This window comes from Lytechinus variegatus, chromosome 18 (genome assembly GCF_018143015.1).
Source record: "Lytechinus variegatus isolate NC3 chromosome 18, Lvar_3.0, whole genome shotgun sequence".
Taxonomy (NCBI): Eukaryota; Metazoa; Echinodermata; class Echinoidea; order Temnopleuroida; family Toxopneustidae; genus Lytechinus; species Lytechinus variegatus.
Genome location: NC_054757.1, coordinates 12,538,395 through 12,547,009, shown reverse-complemented (window position 1 = coordinate 12,547,009; position 8,615 = coordinate 12,538,395).

Below are 8,615 nucleotides of genomic sequence, written 5' to 3'. Positions count from 1 at the left end.
TTTACTGTTTTCATATGAAATGTGGCAATCGGATGTACTTTACAGTTCGCACTGAAATTGAATATTCGTATTACATAAAAAAATTTCACAATACTACACATCTAGCTATTGAGTCATGCAATTGAAAGTGATTGAAAACATTTTATGCACATTTGGCTCTCTTTGTTAAATACCGGTATAGCAATGTTATATTCTTCATTAGTTTTAGGCTATATAGTTAAAAACTAAAAAAAAACTATCACATCATTAATACTAATGAGATACATGTATCTTCTAATCAATCTGAGCAACTTTCCATTTTCAAACGTTGGATCAAGGAGATATCACCTTGGTTGGATCCCCCAGTACATGGGCCTGTACTATTTCCGTTTGTATGCATTTGAATTCCATTACGATGGTACAGTGGTCATGACCGTTGGTATATTTTTAAGTGAGGGGGTAGGCCCCTATGGGCGTTAAGATAATAGTCATGGGTCACTGCCCCGAGTAAATGGTTTAAGTGAAGCGATTGTTGGGGTATATTGTCTCGGAATAATGGCATGTAAAATACATGCTGGAAAAAATCAATGTTTTCTTGTATGACCTCCAGCGTGTATAACTATGAGAGAGAATGCGTTTCAAACGCTTATACTTGCATTCTACTTTCTTTTGTTTCTTTATTGACAGTAGTGTGTAGGTGCTTGCAGAATACAATTGCATTGCTTGGCATGGGCATATATATTATAGCTACAGTCTAGGAAAGAAATTCCTATAGATCAGTGTACAAAATTAGGAAAAGATCATACATGTACACTGAATTGCTTTTCAAAAAAAAAAACAGTTATCATTTTAAAACTTTCAAGTTTAATTTGAAGTGAATTTCTGCTATTTATAAGTAGAAGATTATCTATTCATAATAATGTGTGTGTAAATTGGAACTCTGCACTTCTATTTCTTTGCCCTCTTCATAGGATTTTAAAAGACAAAAATCTGGCTGAGGCACGTTTTAAAATCCCCAAATATTCTATGTCACATACATGTACAGTAATAGCACATCCTTGTTTTTTTTCAATTAACCTTTGATATAGTGGCTCTAGGCCTATACACCCTCATGCAGTAGTTTTTTTTATAAATTATGAATGTCGATTATTATTAAAACAATTTTAACGCCTCTTGAATTAGTGTGCGTAAATACGAGAGTGATCTGACCTTCACCCATACAGTAGCTGTGTTACCTTGGCGTGGAATCGTATTGTCCTAATATATGAACGAGGAGTATTAGTAACAAGTTGTGTGTGATATAAAACAACTCTCCACAATTGCTGGATGATGCCTGTGTTATCAACACAAGCTGTAAATTTTGAAATTGGTCTATAAAAAATGAATGAGACAATGTCTGCCCATTGCACCTGCTTCTATTCATGTATGTAAACATATTTATACATACTGATATAGTGGTATGAATAAATTAAGTGTTGGACTTCCCGAACATCTTATTTTTGTATCATATCTTCAGTAAATATACATTCAAATTTATTTAGAAATGGCTCTGAATTTAGCATTATATATTTTTTTGGATAAATTTTCAGATTACCCCCTCCCCCTTCAGAACTGACTTTCCCACATAATACTAAACAATGATAATAAAAGTACATGTTAATTTATTAATAAAACAATTACTGGTAGTGTGGAATTGGATTTCATAATTGACTAAAAAAAATGGTGACTTGTCAATTTATGCTGCAATATCATCTGCAGTCTGGAGGAAATATCCTAATTGGTCTTAAAGGGGAATGAAACCTTTGGAACAAGTAGGCTTGTGTCGAAACAGAAAAACTAAAGAATAAGAACAAAGAAAGTTACGAGCATTTTAATATTGCAATCACTAATGCTATGGAGATCCTCCATTGGCAATGCAACAAGGTTGTGTGATATGTCACACGTGAACAACTTTCCCTTTGATGGACGATATAATCCCCCCAAAATGTCTCTTTTAGCTTTTTGTTATGGTGATACAAGCTCTTTATCCATGATGTATTCTTTAAAAATCTGTATTTACATGCCCTCTTGTAGAAAGAATATATGCTCTACTGATAGATGTGAAAAAGATGCAGTTTAAATGAAATATACACTAAAGTAATGGGGAGAGTTGTTCATAAGTGACATCACACATCTTTGTCGCATTGCCACTGTGAGGATCTCCATAGCATTAGTGATCGCAATATTCAAATGCTCATAATTTCCTCATTACTTGTCCGATTTTTCTCAAACTTTCGTTGGTCTGTTTCTATGATTTTTCTGTTTTCATACAAGCTATCTTGTTCCAAAGATTTCATTCTCCTTTAAGAAAAGTCCAACACAACTACATGAAACCTACAATATCGTTTCACTTCACCTTTAATGTTCTCAAAATCTAAACATCTCCAGCATGTTTCAGCAAACCAGGTATCTGACCCAAGATATAGCAGTTTAGAAATCAGAAGTTGTCATGACTCCAGAGAACTTGATAACTAATTCTGCCCACAACGCCTGTACCCAACTTCTCGCTCCATTGAGAAATACACCGTAATTTGCTCTCACACTACGAGAATACCTGCGACCATGGAAAAAAATCCCTGCATACCTTTTCATAATTTCAAGTACCTACTATTTTACGGAATTATTTTCTTGTGGGAATATTATATGTATTGATTTCACATTTGCAAAAATACCTGGTATTTTTCTGATTAGGGTAGATCACGTTAAATTTTCTGATGAGAGATAGTTCTCAAACTTCAAATCAATTAGAATATGCATTATGTAGAGTCAGATAAACACCAAGATGCCTCAATCAGACTGATACTGTGGTACATGTGCGGGTACATTACTGATTTAATTATTGTTCATGAAAAGCATCAGTGTTCTTTCAAATACATCAATTCCCGCTCAGAAGTGACTCATACGTGCAAAGATTTTTGTCAGTATGGCGATCAAGTTCCAATTTTTTGGAGCTTAATTACATTACATCCCCATCATCTCCGAAGCCATCGATGGACTGAATTGCTTTCAGAGACATCCAAGGAAAATTTTGAACCACATCTGGGCATACAAATAAATTGAGTTTTACTGTTAATAATTAGGACATTAAAATTAAAACCTTGAAAAATCATTTGTGATGAAATAGGAGCCATATGCCACCTGTGCATTATTTCTTTTGCAAACTTTTTTTAATATCATAATGTCCATTTTCTTGATTGAACCGCAGTAGAGTTTGAATCCTCTATGATACAAATCTGATTTGAATTAAAGGCCTAGTCCCACTGCATGTAAGGATGCAGAGAGGATGTAAAACGTAAAAGAATCTTGCCATCCGTTGGAATAAATGTATTTGTTGTGTACTCTTTGCATATGTGTTTCATACACTCTATATCCATTGAGCATCCGTCCACTGTTATTTCATTATCAGCCCATTTTGTCCATTATCTGGAGCGAATGAAAACGGGTGGAGCCACCTCAAAATTTTGCTTGTCCACTGTATCCATTATGAATATTCTATGTTTTGTGTCTGTCGGCCAGTGGGACCAGACTTTAATTTAGTTTATTCATGGAGTAGGTAGGCTGTATGGTTTGGTGAAAGAAGCAAAACTTGAAATTCATTAAAATTGAATTATAGCAAAGTTACAGATTTTCAAAAATGTGCATTGTTAGACAAAAGAAGAGGTTACCAATGCTTTTATTTAAGCCTGGGCCCTACCTAAGAATTGCAACATCATAAAAATTGAATAAAAATGAGATTTCTTTATATTTTACTCATTTTAGTTGCCTCGAGAAAAAAGGAAGGAATCCTTGTGCTACAATTTACTTTCATGATAAATCCACTTTCTCCAAATTTTTGCCCGATAACAGACAGGAGTCGTAAAAAATTGAATCTTCAGCATTTTTGGCAGGAAAGGAAGAAGGGTATTCAGGAAGGATGTTGGTCATATATGATATTTCCTCTTGTCTGTTTCATGTCGTCTGGTCCAGCCTAGATGATACCCTGAGAGGTAGATTAGGTTTATCCTGCTGAGGACCAATAGGCAGTGCTGCATTAGCCCGATTGGCCCTCTTCGCGATTTATCTCAAGATTCAAGAAACCCTGTCTCCACCATCGCAAAAAAGCAATTCTTGCTTGAGCAAGACATCGACGCATTTATGATCTGACGCTGTGAATAAATAATCCTGAGTGCGTCTGCACCTGCGAATTAGCGGGATAATTTGTAAAATAGCGCGCTATTTCGCAAATAATCCCAAGTTGACTTGGGATTGCAATCTCGAGATTAATCCTATAAACTAGCGCAATAATTGCATCTCCATTACAAATAATCTTAAGATCGTGTTCAGATGTTCAGATCGGGATGATTTGCTGGATCAGAAATAGCGTGCTAATTTAAAAACTTGGGCTGGTGCAGACAGCCTTTTCGATTCCAAGACATTTAACCCAAACCGGCAAATCCAGCATGCATATTGTTGTGTTGGGTTTATTACACTGAAAGTGCGATATAAAAAGTGGAATTATGGTTGCTGTACTTATATTTCAGATATCTACTATATGTGGGCAATTATTATTTTTTTCATATTTACCAAGCATAGAGGTACTAGTAGCTCCATGGACCCAGGGTATTTTAGCTTTATCACCTGGTCTTCCAGTTGGCTCTGCATAAGTTTACATTAAAAAAACCCTTTCCTTACAGAGAAACCGTTCTCACTATGTTTAGTGGAAACCTGATGCTTGAATCCTTCATAAGTACAGCAATACTGTTTCCTATAGTCATCCACATCCACACAGAAGAAAATAATATAGAAAGTGTTAGGTGTGCAAGAACATAAAAGAATATTTGTCCCCATCCCCCCCCACCTGAATATTTTTTTAAAGGCCTTTTATCATAGAATCTTCTATTTTTTTTCAATTTGAGAAACATTTCCAAAGGATAATTTACGGGAAATATGTCCTCCTTATCTTGGCAATACAGGAAACTATCAATTACCGTTAGAGGACACATGAAAAACAATATTGTGAATGTAAAGATAAACAATGTAAAGACACAAGTTTTAGAGATGCCCTAGTTATAGTATTTAAAGTCAAGGTTTATTGATCAATCGATAGCCAGTTTAGCCAGTTATTCATAATTGACGATAAATACCATGGGTAATTACAATAGTTTTACTTTTTGGATAGTAAACATATATATATTTTATGTTCTGAACTTCATTTTTTTTTAATTTTACCAAATTGGAAACTACAACTATGTGTTGGCACATCTATTACAATCTCCCTTGCTTTTATTGTCATGGCGATTGGTATATGATTTGAAAAATCCCTCAATTGACATATAAATGATAATAATTGGCTCTCACTCAACTTGCATGTCATCAAATACCTGTTAGAGACTTGCATGCCTTTTAAAGTATCAAGCGTTGAGTGGCATCTGTTTGCAAGATTCATCATTCCTCAAAGCTACTTCTGCTGATGCATACACACACTTGCTTTAAATGGGCACTGTTTTTAAAAACCATTTACAGGGAAATTTGGCAATTCTTTATTTGTACTAGAATGCTTTGAAGCCAATATTTCATATTATGCTGAATGGTTAGCAAATAAATGGCTTTGGTTCTTGACTGCTTTGAGCTCCAAGGAATAAAACAAATATATTTTCATACTGCTGTACCTTTAAGCATATTCAGGGATCTTCTCTTATTCTCAATAGCCATCATACTCGACATAGAATTCATGGAAATATGATATTGCTACATTGCTACAACTGTATCAAGACTAGGGATCCTCTCTAATTGTCATACTGCTCACCTGGGTTGAGAGCACCAAATTGACAAACAGATGCATTGAATCTTAAGCCAACGTATCTTTAGATTATGACCTATTTACGGTTGTATATAAATACAAAGTAAATAGAACAATCATATAGCCAAATAAATCACATTTTTTGGCTTCATTAGGAAGCTTCATTAATAGCTTCATTCACTAAACTCTAGTAGCAATAGATTTACAAGAAAATGTTTCTTATGTTGTGGTTTGTGTCGAAGTTTGGCTTCAGGCTCATCATATTTTGCTGCAAGTGATGACAGATCTATGAGTCACAAAATATAATGTCAGTCTTGGGCAAGTTTCTCTTGCATCTTCTTGGATACACCATATGTTTTTCTATTCAGATCTCTAGTCATGCATGTATTGCTAGGAAGTGTGACTAGTAAAATGGGCAGAACAGGTTTTTGACTGTCAGAACATATGTGTTGAGGGAGTTTTTCATGTTGCACAGTGAGACGTGGCTATTCTGCTATTCCGACAATTATGTATGTTTATGACATTCATGTCTCAGATTAAAGCACACTCTAATACAAAGACGATTTGGATAGGAGCAATTTAAAAATCTTGTATTAATGGAAAACTAGAAATAAGAGGATGAATTCCTAAGAGAAAGAAATTGAACAGGGAACATAAGGTAGTCTGAAACTGTGATAAAATCTTATCCTAATAACTTTAATCTAATTTTTGCAGATTGACCCTCATACCCTTTTCATAAACCCATCCTCCAATTAGCCGCCTAAGAGTAATGTGGATAATTCAATAAAAATTGCGTTCACAAACTCCGAAAATAATCCGCACTATTTTTACGAGCGCCCGTCCTGAAAAAGGCGGATAATCGTCATGACAACCGGACACGCCCCCTCCCATGCGGTGGTGTTGGAAAAGGGTGACCTTGTGACCGCGCCATGGCAATTATCCGCATTATTTGGAAATGTGTTTATAAAGTCAAAATCTGGTCCCGATGCTGCTATTATGCGGATAATAGCATCATCAAAATAATGCGGATAACTCTGGTCCTCCTCTGATTTTACGACCAAATTATGCTGCTATTAGCCGCATAATTGGGTTTATGAAAGGGGTATCAGTGTGCTTTCGTTTAGTCAGCTTGTCTTGGGTTCATAATGATAACCATAGCTGGAATTATATACTACTACTAGTAGCGTTTTTGCCAGAGGAGACTAATTACTAAACAAAACTATTAAACCCCAGCTTTATAGCATGAGTTACCACTTTTATTAAAAGTGGGTGCATTTTAAAGAATTAATACTAACCAGGTACCCAATTACCTCACGTGGGTCGAGTGCAATACAATGTTGATATATTTCTTGCTGAAGGAGAACTAGATACTGCAGATATCTCTCAAGCTTTGTTTGTCAACATATCAGGTAGGCCTATCCTGTTGGCTGCTATCACACCTGGGTAGAGAGTGGCAAAGATAGATAAATATCTTGCCCAAGGACATTAACAAACATTTGGAGAACAAGACCATCCTCTATGTTCCTATGACTGTCATTCGTGCTGATTTTATTGATTATAATTTCAAAAGGCACAATTACTATAAAAACTTCATTGGTGTTGTAGAATCTTATGCAACTCTGGGTTGTAAACAGGTCAGTACACTTTTGTCCAGCCACCTTTGTAGTTAAGACATCTTCACTTCAAGGTCCCTCTGATAGGACTTTAAACCATGTCCTCTGATTCCAGTCTGCAGTGCATCCTTTCCAAGCAGTCAGGTATAATGATAAATAACCTGAACTAAAAACCTTTCAAATTTAGAAATTCATGTATATCCACAAAAGTATTCAACTCTCTTTTAAACTTGAAGCCAAATACCGCAGGAAGATTACAGGTATCTGTAAAATAAAAACCAATGGAAAATATTACAAAATATGAATCATCCCAGAACAGTGTGGGCCGAGTCTTGATGACCTTTTGGAGTCCAAAATTAGATGAGCCCTTCAGGCATTTTCTTCTTTATTTTCTGCGGTGAGGGAGAAAGTAGCACTTAAGCTGTGGTTAACTGATAAAATGCTTGTTTATCCATGGTTTACACCTTGTAATTTACTAACACCCTTGTAACCGTGGCAACATTGTTGTGCTCTGTAATCTACATTTTGACTAATAATATCCTAATATGTCCCTCTAGAGCCGATCTCCCCTCCGTGCAGGAAGCTTGTACCTGGTTCACATATGCATTGGTAATGTTCAATTTCTTTGACCTTGAGCTGATAACATCCTGGAATGGCTAATTAATAAAATCAATTACAAACTCACATGCAGTTCTGGAAATTCATGCTAGGTATCACCAGATGAGCTCATGAACTTATTTTGTGTCACACCTGTGTCCGACTCCAAAGGCCCTCTTGATCGCCAGTGAATCACTTGATTACCCATGACCTTCCCTTGTTCATATATTTAGCACACTCCTGGGGCCCGTCTTACAAAGAGTTGCGATTGATCTGATCAATCGCAAATATGGAAAGCCAGCAAGGTCAACATATGAAATGCATGTTTGTTCATAAATTATTCTAGATATGAATGTATATCCATAAAGTTATCGATATCTTGACAATTTGATGTGTTTTCCTTTGTTTACAAAGGACATTTTGCAAATTTCCTGTAGAAATTTACGACACTGATGGATTTCCACGATTGATTGGATGATTTGGATCACTCGTTACTCTTTGTAAGACAGGGCCGTGGGTTAACCTATTTCAGGCTTTGATTTAATGCAAAGACCACAAGTTTTCTGTTAAGAATAGATTTTGAGCAATCCCAATTTCACTTTGAAGAA